Genomic DNA, 14893 nt, shown 5'->3' on the forward strand with positions numbered 1-14893 from the left:
CCTCCCCCCATTTCGCCACAGCTCATTGATTAATTTTTCTTGTCACTGTCTCCTGAAGTTTCTCCGCCTACGTTTCCTGAGCCGATACCTCCTCATGAGCCTCTGTTTGCCGTCGTCCCACTCATGTAAATAGACCTTCCTCTCACCTTATTGATTATCATTGTTACTCTGTCATATTATCTCACTATAAGCCTAGGTCTTTTCGTGAGGCAAGTGCTGATCCATTGTGCCAGCAAGCTATGACTGAGAAATTGCATACTTTGGAAAAGATTCAAACTTGGGATTTAGTGGATTTGACTTCTAACAAATAGCAAATGAATTTTTTTTTAAAAAATGTAGATATTTTTTATATTTATGCCGTAACTTTCAAAAGGCATAAAAATTATATCATAACAATGTTTGTAACAACTTAAAATGTTGCATGTTTTTTTGTTATTTGTGTCACATCTAAAATTAAATTTACTGTCATTCAAGTGAAATGAAAGACATTCAATAAAAATATTTTAAACATTTTTGTTATTTAAAATGATAGTTACGAAAAGTTATTTGTAATTTTTTCTACAAATATTACTCTTAATTGCTAACTCTAATTTTAATTATGGCAAAATTAAAATCTGGAACAAATTTTTGTGGTTATAAGTTCTTTTCCTAGTAGTGCATAGCACATGCCTAATAAAAAGGTGAATAGACATTGAAGAGACCATATATTCACTTTTTAAATTTTGGGTGAATCTTAATAATTTTGAAAATTATTTTTATTTTGATATGCTTTTGAAAGTATTTTAAAATTTTGAGTTTGTTTGAATATATATTTAATGCGATAAAATTAAATACAATTTTTTATGTGAAAATCCTATCATACGTCATATTTATATACGGATATTCAATATCTTACAAGGGTGCGATAGTCATGTATGCATTATGATAATAACGTGAAGAAAAATTGTTAAGGATCTGTCATAATAATAATAAAAGGATAAACTGTTTTTTCAGTTCCGTAACTGGACCCCCTTATCATTTTACTCTCGTAAGTAAAGCCTGTCGCAAACTAGTTCCATAAGTGAAAAGTTTTCGCTGTTTTAGTCTTCCGGCGCCGGAGACGTCCGCGTGGCTCGCCGGAGGTGACGTGTCCGCCAGGTCATCGCTGACTTGGCGGACACGTGGATTTTTTTTTTTCAGTTTTTAATTTTTCTTTTAAAACTTATTTTTAATTTTATTTGTATTTGTTTATTTTTTTTATTTGGTCCAATTAAAAAAAAATTTAAAAATTTAAAAAAAAAAAAAAAAAATTCCACGTGTCCGCCAGGTGTCGCTGACCTGGCGGACACGTCACCTTCGGCGAGCCACGCGGGCGTCTCCGGCGCCAGAGGACTAAAACAGCGAAAACTTTTCACTTATAGGACTAGTTTGCGACAGGCTCCACTTACGGGACTAAAATGATAAGGGGTCCAGTTATGGGACTAAAAAACAGTTTACCCTAATAATAATAATAATAATAATAATATTATGGCCACATTAATATATTACGGTAAACTGTATTTTTAGTTCCGTAACTGGACCCCCTTATTATTTTAGTCTCGTAAGTGGAGCATGTCGCAAACTAATACCATAAGTGAAAAATTTTCGTTGTTTTAGTCATCTGGCGCCGGAGATGCCCGCGTGGCTCGCCGGAAGCCACGTGTCCGTCAGGTGTCCCGCCAGGTCAGTGACATCTGGCGGACACGTGGATTTTATTTTTTATTTATTTTTAATTTTTTAATTTTTTTTAATTGGACCAAACAAAAAAATTTAAAAAAAAAAGCAAATAAAATTTAAAAAAAATTAAAAATTTTTAAAAAAATTAAAAAATAAAAATAAAAAATAAAATTCACATGTCCGCCATGTGGCCTCTGACGAGCCACACAGACGTCTCCCTGGAGGACTAAAACAGCGAAAAATTTTCACTTATGAAACTAGTTTGCGACAGGCTCCACTTACGGACCTAAAATGATATGGAGTCCAGTTACGATACTAAAAAAACAGTTTACCCAATATATTAACATGCATCTGTACATAATATATGATGTATAGTATGTTTACTTTGAATTTAAAAAAAAAAAAAAAAAAAATCTAAGCAAATTTTAATTTTTTTATAAATATATATTCATAAATATTGCATTTTTTTATTATTTAGATAAATATATATATATATATATATACAAATACAGAAACTAAGGTGATACAGTTGAAACTAACCTAAGTTTGCAAAGAAAGATCGAAGATAAAGCAGCCATAATCGTTCATCATAAATAAAAACGATGAGACTCTAACGCAATCGAAAGCAGCGCTTTGTACTGAATCATAACAAAACGATCAAAGGCCGAATTCGAACACAGAATTGAGATATAAACTTGACGGATGACCAATTGCAAATGGATCTCAAAATCAGAAAACTTCCGTTGACGCCATAAAATCATAAATAAAAATCTTGAAATTGGAGACCTTTGAGTACAAGTTGAAGGTATTTGGAGAAACGCGAGTTAGTATATTATATTTAATTTAGAAGAAAAATAAGCTCTGACACTATGTTAAAATATATTACGGAAACTGAAAATTTGCATTATATTATTCATCAAAATAAGATGCGTATATACAAGCATTGTGAAATAGGTTCAATAATACCAAAATTAAATCTAATAAATCTAAAAGTAAATACGTAAAATATCTCAACAAATATTTTGTATTTAGACAACAAAAATGATAAAATGTATACATATTAGGAGACGGAGAGAGTATTTTCTAAGAAATCGCGAGAGTTGTATAGTAAACAAAATACTCTCTCCGTCTTATTGAAAGGTTGCCATGTTCCATTTTCGTCCATCCCAAAACAAGGTTATAATTTCCTAATTTAGTAATTGTACTACTTACCTAACATAATAAATATCCTTCCAACTTACAAATATTACACAAATACCATTACTTTTATATTACACTATACTAATAGAGGTGTTTTTATCTTTTTTACTACAATATAATATAATACTAATATTCAAAAATCTACGTGCAAAAAATAAACGACACTCTTTCACCGGGACGGTGGGAGTATTAAATTAAATTCTAAAAAAAAAAAAAAACTGTATATTTTTATTTTAGAAAAATATATGATTGGGCAGTCACTTATTGATGTTTCTTTTGGCGTGTTTGTTTGGGGTTTGGATTTTGAGTTGAGATTTGAATAGTAAAAAAATTGAATTTGAATAGTTGTATGATGTGATATAAATAGGTGTTGATGCGATGTTTTGAATGTAAAATTGATTTTTAGTATAATATAAAAAATAAAAAAAATAGGTGTTTGATTTGATATTTTTTGGAAAAAAAAAATTGGATGAATAGTAGAAATCCAATCCAATCCCCCAAACAAACACATTAAAGTATCTTTTCAATTGCTTGGATTATTACGACAAGTATCATGCAAATTGTATCGAGATAAATATTTTGAAATTAGCACATGTCGTAATAAAAGGTGAATAGACATTGGATATATTCACAAATCTTAATAATTTTGAAAATTGTTCTTTCTTAGATATGTTTTTGAAAGTATTTTGAAATTTTGAATTGGTTTGAAAATAGAAAATAAATATTTAATATGATATAAATAAATGTTGATATGATATTTTAAATAAATAATAATTTTTTGATATAGTATTTTATATAAAATTTATATATTTGATATAATATTTTAAAAAATAAAACATTGATAAATAATGTGAAAATAAAACCGAAAGTAAATAGAATCATAACTATGTTGAATCATAAATAGGAGTTTGTTCTTTTAGCATTTTAAATAAAAATATTAATATTATTTATATCAAACGTTACATTAAAATACTCTTTAAATAAAAAAATCAAATCAAAATTTCATTTTAAATCAATTTTAAACTACAAAAAATGTTCGAGACACCCACTACAAAAAAATAGTATATTTGTAACGGAATTTCATTCCTAAAGTTCACGTAGCTAACGTAATTTCATCTCTAATATCATTAGTAACGGAAAAAGGTGAATTTAGGAACGAAAAAACCTCGTTACAAAATTGATAATTTCTTGTAGTACCGCGATCAAACTTATAAAAACGTTTCTTCTACTTACGACAAGAATTTGATTCAAAATTCAATCAAATCTAATCTCTCAATCACTTAAGGAAATGTTACTCCTAAATGAAAAATATCTTATAATTTATGACATTTATTTATATTATGTTAAAATAGTTTTATAATTAATTTGAAACCGTTTCTTTAATCCTCAAAACAACATCGAAAAAATAGTTATATGATTTATTTTCAACGTGTTTCATATATATATAAATAAAAAGAAATCGAGTTTTGTAAATAAGACTCAAAATATAATTCCATAAGTACATAGAGCTAAAATAATGACACAAACTTGGGATAAGACGATGAATACAAGATATTGCGCACACCCACACAAACACATACATATATATATATATATATATATATATAGGGTAAACTGTTTTTTTAGTCCCGTAACTGGACCTCCTTATCATTTTAGTCTCATAAGTGGAGTTTGTCGCAAACTAGTCTCATAAGTGAAAAATTTTCGTTGTTTTAGTTCTCCGGCGCCGGAGACGCCCGCGTAGCTCGCCGGAATCCACGTGTCCACCAAGTCAGCGACACCTGGCGGACACGTGGATTTTATTTTATTTTTTTATTTTTTAAATTTTTTTAAAAAAATTTATTTTTAATTGGGTAAACTGTTTTTTTAGTCCCGTAACTGGACCCCCTTATCATTTTAGTCCCATAAGTGGAGCCTGTCGCAAACTAGTCCCATAAGTGAAAGATTTTCGCTGTTTTAGTCCTCCGACGCCGGAGATGCCCGCGTGGCTCGCCGGAGGTGACGTGTCCGCCAGGTCAGCGACACATGGCGCTGACGTGGCGGACACGTGGATTTTTTAAAAAAAAAATTATTTTTTAAAATTTTTTTAAAAACTTATTTTTAATTTATTTTTAATTTTTTTATTTGGTTTAATTAAAAAAAATTAAAAAAAAATTAAAAAAAAAATGAAAAAAAAATAATAAATCCACGTGTCCGCCACGTCAGCGCCAGGTGTCGCTGACCTGGCGGACACGTCACCTCCGGCGAGCCACGCGGGCGTCTCCGGCGCCGGAGGACTAAAACAGCGAAAATATTTCACTTATGAGATTAGTTTGCGACAGGCTCCACTTACGGGACTAAAATGATAAGGGAGTCCAGTTACGGGACTAAAAAAACAGTTTACCCTTTTTAATTTTATTTGTCTTTTTTAATTTTTTATTTGGTCCAATTAAAAAAAAAATTAAAATCCACATGTCCGCCAGGTGGCGCTGACCTGGCGGACACGTGGATTCCGGCGAGCTACGAGGACGTCTCCGGCGCCGGAGGACTAAAACAACGAAAATTTTTCACTTATGAGACTAGTTTGCGACAGACTCCACTTACGGGACTAAAATAATAAGGGGGTTCAGTTGCGGGATAATAAATATATATATATATATATATCAAAAATATATTTTTGTGAGAAGTATCTTGAGACATGGATAGTGGGGGGTTTGGTTTGAATGGATTATTATTATCCTTGAGGTGAAGTAAAAGATAAAAGGTTAGGAACAAATACTATGTTGTCTTTTTGTTGATGATTTGGTTCCCCAATTTTGTTGTGTACCATTTGCCTTTTCTTACCCTCCACAAGGTTCCCATGTCCCTATAAAACTCTTTACCCTATCTTTTCTTCAATTATTTTTGCATACTTATTACATGTTTGAGTACAAAATATTTATATATAAGGTAAACTGCTTTTCGGTCCCGTAACTGGACCCCCTTATCATTTTAGTCCCGTAAGTGGAGCCTGTCGCAAATTAGTCTCATAAGTGGAAAATTTTCGTTGTTTTAGTCCTCCGACGCCGGAGACGCCCGCGCTTCCCGCCAAGTCAGCGACACCTGGCGGACACGTGGATTTTATTTATTTATTTATTTTTTCAATTTTTTTTAATTTTTCAATAAAATTAAAAATAAATAAATAATAAATTTTTAAAAAATTTAAAAAATAAAAATAAAAAATAAAATTCATATATCCGCCAGGTGTCGCTGACCTGGCGGACACGTGGCCTCCGGCGCCGAAGGACTAAAACAGCGAAAAATTTTCATTTATGGGACTAGTTTGCGACAGGCTCCACTTACAAGACTAAAATGATAAGGGGATCCAGTTATGGAACCAAAAAAATAATTTACCCTTTTATATATATATACAAGGAAATAGTTACAGTACTGATTAGTTTCAATCTATCATATTTTAATAATATACAAAATATATGGTCGATATTGAACCAACATATGTTGTATATATCGTTATAATGTGGTGTAAGTTAATATTATATGTTTTGAGATAAAGACAACATATGTTGTGCGAATTATTACATTGTATTTTTATTATTTTTACTACGTGCATGAATATAATTGTGTTGAAATCAAATATAATATGTGACATATGTGGTTCTACTATGATATTGTTATAGAGTATTGAAAATAAAAATATATCATAGTAACAACAATCATATATACACATAGAAGATTTATTTTAGGGTATGTTTGTTTGGAAGTTTTATTTTTAAATAGTAAAATTGTGAGTTTGAATAATTTTTGAAGTTACATGAATAGATATTGATGTAATATTTTGAATGTTAAATTAATTTTTAGTATAATATAAAAAATAAATATTTAATTTCATTTTTTTGAAGAAAAAATAATTTATTAATAGGAAAAAAAACCTATAAAAAATTGCGAACAAATGGAACCAAAGCTTTGGACGGTTGCGATTTATTCTTGCGCACAAGTTTCCTGATTTTACTTGATTTTAGAATTTATAAATTAGGTGATTGCGATATAGAGTTTCGTAACGAAACATACATATAGGTATATATATTTATGTACAAACAAAATTTGTAATTTTCTCTATATACATTATAGCTCGGTATTTATTAGAGTTTTGTAGGGCTACATTATAGGGGTGTGAAAACGAAAGTTGTAGTGAACTTGTTAGGACAAGAAACGAGACACTTGATCATTGATGTTACTTTCGAAACTTTGATTTTGATAATATATATTTATTTATTTCTTGTAATGTGAGAATTTGTAGTAGTTATTTTGTAACACCCCCAGTTGGCTCATACTGGAAATGCTACCGCCACACTGCATCATGAGGTCGTTACCTCCTACTTCGGGCCCCACAACACAGTGTTAAGGCTAAAATTAATTATATAAGCATTTTATTATTCCCAAAAAAACAAGTTTATAAATATTTACAAAAACATACTCCCAAAACGGGAGGTTTTTCTAGTTAGAATTTACATATAATACATCAGATGCAGTTCACTCATTCAGCCCGTCTTTCTATCTCCCGAGACGTCCCCTGTCCCGGAGGTGCCATGCGTACCTGAATCAAATATTTTTCTTAAAAGCAGTCTAGAATTAAATCCATTTTAAGAACTAACATAAAATATGCCATGTCATGCTCGAAAATAGAGTTTAATTTCCGTCATTTGCAAAATAAATGACATGCCATGCCCATACTGAAATAATGTAACAATAATGTCAAAATCGACAACTCATGCACATATACCCATATACATATGTCAAAGTGAGCAGCCGGAATAACCTCGACTCCATAATAACGGCTCACTAGACTATCATCAATAAATAGCCGGAAAATCCTCGGCTCAAGGAAGGACCTGGTAAACCCATAATAATATAACGGTCACCCGGTCACTTCCATATACCCACCATACGACTCCCGCAATCAATACATGGATAGTCGAACGTTGTCGCCATTAACCACAAGACACCCCATAGTCTGTGATAGCGAAGATAGGACCCTCCTGTCTAGCCCTACCCTGTGTAACGTAGTAGAATCCGTGCAACCTGGAATCACCCGAAGGAAACCCGGAAACTCTACTCCTCCTCGCACGCCCTAACGGGATCGCGTTTGGAGTTTGGCATCTGATCCTAAACTACCGGTAGACCTCACTAGTAGCTACTCCAATGAGTGGAACAACACCGAACCCGAATGATTAGACCAAATACGTCTCAACTGCAATGGGTCTAATCCCTGAATGACCGTGCGACTAAGTCACCCAGTTGTCCGACTACTATCGTCCACTATCGCCAAAGTGTTACGGTACATCGGGGTCGAATATCCTAACCCCAGATAATGCCCTCGCCTAGCACTACCGCACACGGCGACTAAACGATAGATCCATAAAACATATCCGATAAATCGTGCAATGTGTGCAGCATGTCAATAAGTGAATTTAATGAAAAGGGCTGGTGAGACGGCCCACCTATCCTCCTTTTTATAAATTCACCAACACGATCAAATACGTATATCAAATATCGTAAAACGAAGTTTCACACATGCATATACACACACATATATACATATATAGATGCACTGACCAAATGATTCCACATAATATCATATCAATATCAGAATCAGAATCACATGCAACATAAATACCTAATTTCTTAAAATTAGATTTAATTCCCTACTGCTTACCTCCTACCGATACTTTCTGGATTTTATAACTTCACCCAAATCTCCTCCAACGTACACCCAAGTCGGAATTGGAATCGGACGGCTAAATCTTTTTCTTTCTTCTTTTCTTTTTTCTCTTCTTTCTCCTTCGCATTCTTCTGCTTTTGGTCGTCCTTCGCAGGTAAGGTTTGAGTTTGTATAAATATATACAATTATATTATTATTATATATATTATATTATATTATTATTATTAACGTTATTATTATTATTATTATTATTACAAATATTATCTTCATCATCATTACCTTTATTATTATTATTATATTATTATATATATTATATTTTATATTTATCTTTATCGATATTTATCCGTTTAACAGTCTATTTAATTATAACTAATATACAAAATTGGAATATAATTTATCCCAAAATATTAATTTCTTGATTCCATTACTATTGTCAAATATTTATTTGCTATAATAATATTATTTTATACATTCCGAAATCGGGGCATTACAATCCACTCCCCCTTAAAAAGATTTCGTCCCCGAAATCTAAACTCAAACACATAACAAGGCAACTTAATTAAACAGTTGTGGTTATGCCTTGAACATTTCTTGTTCTACTTCCCACGTGGCCTCTTCCGCTCCATGTCTGGACCACATTACTTTCACCATACGAATATCTCGATTCCTCATGGTTCGGACCTTTGTGTCCATGATCCACAGAGGCTTTTCTTCATACGAAAGATCTTCATTCAGCTCTATCTCATCTGGAGATAAAATATGAGAAGGATCTGCAACATACCTACGAAGCTGAGATATATGAAACACATTATGGATACGCTCCATAGAATTTGGAAGTGCCAACCGATAAGCTCAATCACCAACTCGATCGACAATTTCATAAGGTCCAACATAACGCGGACTCAATTTTCCTTTAATCCCAAACCTTCTAATACCTTTCATTGGGGATACTTCCAATAAGACAAAATCTCCACTTTGAAATTGACCCTCACGTCGGGCTCTATCGGCATAATTCTTTTGACGATCTTGAGCTGCCTTCATCTTTTCTCTGATAATTCGAATCTTATTTTTCGATTCCTCAATCATTTCCGGACCCAGTATCAGTCGATCACTCATATCGTCCCAACTTAAAGGAGTTCTGCATTTTCGACCATAAAGAGCTTCAAAAGGAGTCATTCCGATACTTGCTTGATGGCTATTATTATATGAAAATTCCACTAAATCCAAGTGGTCTTCCCAACTCCCTTGAAATTCCATAGCACAAGCTCTTAGCATATCTTCCAGAATACGGATAGTTCTTTCTGACTGACCATCAGTCATAGGATGGAATGCAGTACTCATATGCAACTGAGTACCAAAGGCTTCCTGCAATTTTTGCCAAAATCGAGATTGAAAACGTGGATCACGATCTGATATGATCACCTCAGGAATACCGTGTCGTTTAACCACATAATGAACATATAATTTGGCCAATTTCTGCATACTCCAAGTCATACGTACTGGAATGAACACTGCTGACTTGGTCAATCTGTCTATAATTACCCAAATTGCATCTGTTCCCGACTTTGACCTTGGAAGTCCTGTTACAAAATCCATTGCGATAGAATCCCATTTCCAGAGTGGAACTTCTAAAGGTTGTAGCAACCCCATTGGTCTATGATGTTCTGCTTTTACCTTTTGACAATTTAAACATCGTGCAACAAATTTGGCTACATCCTTCTTCATGCCCTTCCACAAAAAATGTTGACGTAGGTCATGATACATTTTATTTCCCCCCGGATGCACTGAGTATGGTGTATTATGAGCCTCACTCATAATCTGCTCTTTCAAATCATTTCGATCCTTTGGGATACACCACCTCCCGTGAAATCGAAGACTCCCATCTGGAGCAATATTAAAATTTTGAGTCTGACCGTACTGAACTTTTACTGCAAGCTCAACCATTTTATTATCTTCCATTTGAGCCGCTCTAATGCGATCATAAATTTCAGGCTCAACTTGTATCATTTGCAAATATCCCCGAGTCATACCCCGTCTAAGTACCTCAATTTCCATCCGCGCTAAATCTTGGCACAGTTCATCAGCAACCGACATGAAGCCCAAGTTATGCCTTGGTTTTCGACTTAAGGCATCGGCTACAACATTTGCTTTGCCTTCATGATACACAATTTCAAGATCATAATCCTTCACCAATTCTAACCATCTTCTTTGTCTTAAATTCAATTCTTTTTGGGTGAAGATATATTTCAAACTTTGATGGTCAGTAAATATTCTGCAATGGGCTCCATAAAGATAGTGTCTCCAAATCTTCAAAGCAAACACAACTGCTGCCATTTCCAAGTCGTGTGTTGGATAATTCTCTTCGTGAGGTTTTAGTTGTCGTGATGCATAAGCAATAACTCTTTGATTCTGCATTAAGACACATCCCAATCCCTGCTTCGAAGCATCACTATACACTTCAAAATCCTCACCTTCCACTGGTAAAGCCAAAATTGGCGCTGAAGTTAATCGATGTTTCAATTCTAAAAAGGATGACTCACACTCGTGATCCCAGTTAATCCTTGCATCCTTTTTCAGCAAATTAGTTAATGGTTTTGCAACCTTCGAAAAATCAAGAACGAATCGTCGATAATATCCTGCCAAACCCAAAAAGCTTCTTACTTCTGATTGATTGGTAGGTCTTGGCCAATCCATGATTGCCGCCACTTTAGAAGGATCTACTGAGATACCCTTTCCAGAAACAACATGCCCCAAGAAAGCAACCTCCTTCAACCAAAACTCGCATTTGGATAACTTGGCATATAACTTTCTTGCACGCAATATGTTTAATATTACATGCAAATGTTTTGCATGCGTCTTTTTATCTGGGGAATAGACCAAGATATCGTTAATAAATACCACCACAAACTGATCGAGGTATGGTTGAAAAATTCTATTCATCAACTCCATAAACGCAGCCGGGGCGTTAGTCAACCCAAAGGACATAACCGTGAATTCATAATGCCCGTATCTAGTCCGAAAAGCTGTCTTCGGAATGTCATGCTCTGCAATCCTTAGCTGATGATATCCAGATCTCAAGTCAATCTTTGAGAATATAGTTGCACCTCTCAGTTGATCAACTAGATCATCAATCCTCGGAAGAGGATATTTGTTCTTCACCGTGACTTTGTTCAGTCCACGGTAGTCAATACATAACCTCAAACTTCCATCCTTCTTTTTCACAAATAAAACTGGAGCTCCCCAAGGCGATGTACTAGGCCGAATGTAACCCTTATCTAGCAATTCCTGTAGTTGCAATTTAAGTTCAGCTAGTTCTAAAGGTGCCATCCGGTATGGAGCCCTTGATACTGGCTCAGCACCCGGCACAATATCAATAGTAAAATCCACCTCACGAGCTGGTGGCATACCCGGAATGTCATCAGGAAATACATCAGGAAAATTTCGGACTACAGGAATATCTTGCAATCGCTGCTCCCCTTGCGTCAAATCTCTTACCTCACACAGATACACTGGATACCCCTTACGAATAAGTGATTGAAATGATAGGGATGAAATTACCTTCATTGAAGGTTGTCTTGCAAATCCTGCATAGCTCACTTGTTCACCCATCACTTCAACCAACGAAATTGATCTTTTTCGACAATCAAATTGAGCTTGATATGCCACTAACCAATCCATCCCCAATATTACATCGAACTCGGATAGCTTGATGCCCAACAAGTTAGTAACAAAATCAACCCCTTCAATACTAACCGGAATCTGCATATAAAGCTCTCGGCATTCCAGCACTTCTCCTGATGGAAGTAAAACTTCCACTACCACTTCTACTGATGAATTCAGACCCAATCGTCTAACTAGACGCTTAGATATGAACGAGAACGTTGCACCCGAATCGAATAACACAAGAGCAGGAAAACCGCAAACCAGAAATCTACCCGTTAAAACCTCACCTGGATGATAATCAGCTTCTGCTTGGGTAAGAACATTTATTCGACCACGCTGGTCAGGTCCTCTGCCTGGCTGCCTAGATGACGAACGTGACTGACTTCGTCCCCCTCGCCAAGATGATCCTAATCCTCTCCCTTGTGACTGCGAAGACGGCGGCTGCCATGGCCTAAACCTCGGTTCTGGAAACTCCCTTGCAGTTACCACACTTGGACATAACCTGGCAATGTGACCACTACCACCACATTTAAAACATGTCAATGGAACTTTATCACAACGAGTACCTGGGTGGCTTGTTCCACAACGCCGACAAACAGCCCCCGATTGCTGAGACCTCTCCTGACTCGGTTCATTAATCGAAATCCCCTTATACGATGGCCCAGACCTGAACATTTGCCACCATTTCTTTTTACCCTTGGGCTCATCCTCCACTTTAGCTTTTCCCTTATCTCGAACCTGATGTTGATAACCTATTTCCTTCTCACTCTCCTTTTGTCTGACTTCCTGCTTCTGATAAAATCGGGCAGCACGCTCGTAAGCCTCATACAATGAACTGATATCCAACACCGCTAAAGCTTCTTGAATTCTGTGTTGCAACCCGTCTACAAAATGGTCAATTCTGTCTCGCTCACAGGAAAAGTAGTCAGGAACATACATCTCCAACTCATTAAACTTCACAAAATAATCCTCAACTGACATCGAGCCCTGCTTTAAGTCCAGCAATTCTTGCTTCTTCGCTTTTCGAATATGCGACGGTATAAACCTAGCCTTTAACTTTGCTTTAAATTCATCCCAAGTCATATCCACTTGGTCTACACCTGCAGCTTCTTCACCTAACCACCACCGATTTGCTCGGCATTCCAAGAAATAGGCTCCAATATTAACTCGTTGATCTGGCGGAACCTGAACAACACGAAATATCTTTTCCATCTTTTCAACCCAAAACTCAAGGACTCCTGGCTCCACTGAACCAGAATATGTTGGTGGGTTATGCCCCATCACAGCATCAATGAAACTCCTCTGTTGAGGCATCATCGCGGCCATAAACTGCCGAAAGAAATCCTGACTAGGTGCCTCTGTTGGTACATGCGCTGGCACAGGATACTGTGACTCATCAGACGAAGGATCAAACTCTGGGCCTTGAATAGCCCTACGTACACCACCACCTCGAGAATTCGACATACTGTCCCCAATTTTTCCTGATTCAATATCAATTCAGCACCCAGCTAAACCAAGCATAACAATAAAAGATAGATCACATTAACATGAATGCACCCGCAAAACCCAAACCTCACCAAACCAATTCAATATCATTATTATTTTCAAAACCTTTTTAATTCAAAGAGCCAAAATCTATCAAACCTAGGCTCTGATACCAACTTGTAACACCCCCAGTTGGCTCATACTGGAAATGCTACCGCCACACTGCATCATGAGGTCGTTACCTCCTACTTCGGGCCCCACAACACAGTGTTAAGGCTAAAATTAATTATATAAGCATTTTATTATTCCCAAAAAAACAAGTTTATAAATATTTACAAAAACATACTCCCAAAACGGGAGGTTTTTCTAGTTAGAATTTACATATAATACATCAGATGCAGTTCACTCATTCAGCCCGTCTTTCTATCTCCCGAGACGTCCCCTGTCCCGGAGGTGCCATGCGTACCTGAATCAAATATTTTTCTTAAAAGCAGTCTAGAATTAAATCCATTTTAAGAACTAACATAAAATATGCCATGTCATGCTCGAAAATAGAGTTTAATTTCCGTCATTTGCAAAATAAATGACATGCCATGCCCATACTGAAATAATGTAACAATAATGTCAAAATCGACAACTCATGCACATATACCCATATACATATGTCAAAGTGAGCAGCCGGAATAACCTCGACTCCATAATAACGGCTCACTAGACTATCATCAATAAATAGCCGGAAAATCCTCGGCTCAAGGAAGGACCTGGTAAACCCATAATAATATAACGGTCACCCGGTCACTTCCATATACCCACCATACGACTCCCGCAATCAATACATGGATAGTCGAACGTTGTCGCCATTAACCACAAGACACCCCATAGTCTGTGATAGCGAAGATAGGACCCTCCTGTCTAGCCCTACCCTGTGTAACGTAGTAGAATCCGTGCAACCTGGAATCACCCGAAGGAAACCCGGAAACTCTACTCCTCCTCGCACGCCCTAACGGGATCGCGTTTGGAGTTTGGCATCTGATCCTAAACTACCGGTAGACCTCACTAGTAGCTACTCCAATGAGTGGAACAACACCGAACCCGAATGATTAGACCAAATACGTCTCAACTGCAATGGGTCTAATCCCTGAATGACCGTGC

The 14893-nt window shown here is 35.6% G+C and overlaps 1 long non-coding RNA gene across 1 annotated transcript; it reads right to left on the bottom strand.

The window, feature by feature from the left end:
• Positions 1-7299: 7299 nt before the first annotated feature.
• Positions 7300-8712, bottom strand: LOC127262765 (uncharacterized). The gene is made up of 2 exons (XR_007841258.1): positions 8588-8712; positions 7300-7468 (listed from the first exon to the last, which is right to left on the bottom strand). It is a non-coding gene; the product is annotated as an uncharacterized LOC127262765 (long non-coding RNA).
• Between the last annotated feature and the right edge of the window lie 6181 nt (positions 8713-14893).

This window comes from Andrographis paniculata, unplaced genomic scaffold, assembly GCF_009805555.1.
Source record: "Andrographis paniculata isolate CXL003 unplaced genomic scaffold, ASM980555v1 Contig66END, whole genome shotgun sequence".
NCBI lineage: Eukaryota > Viridiplantae > Streptophyta > Magnoliopsida > Lamiales > Acanthaceae > Andrographis > Andrographis paniculata.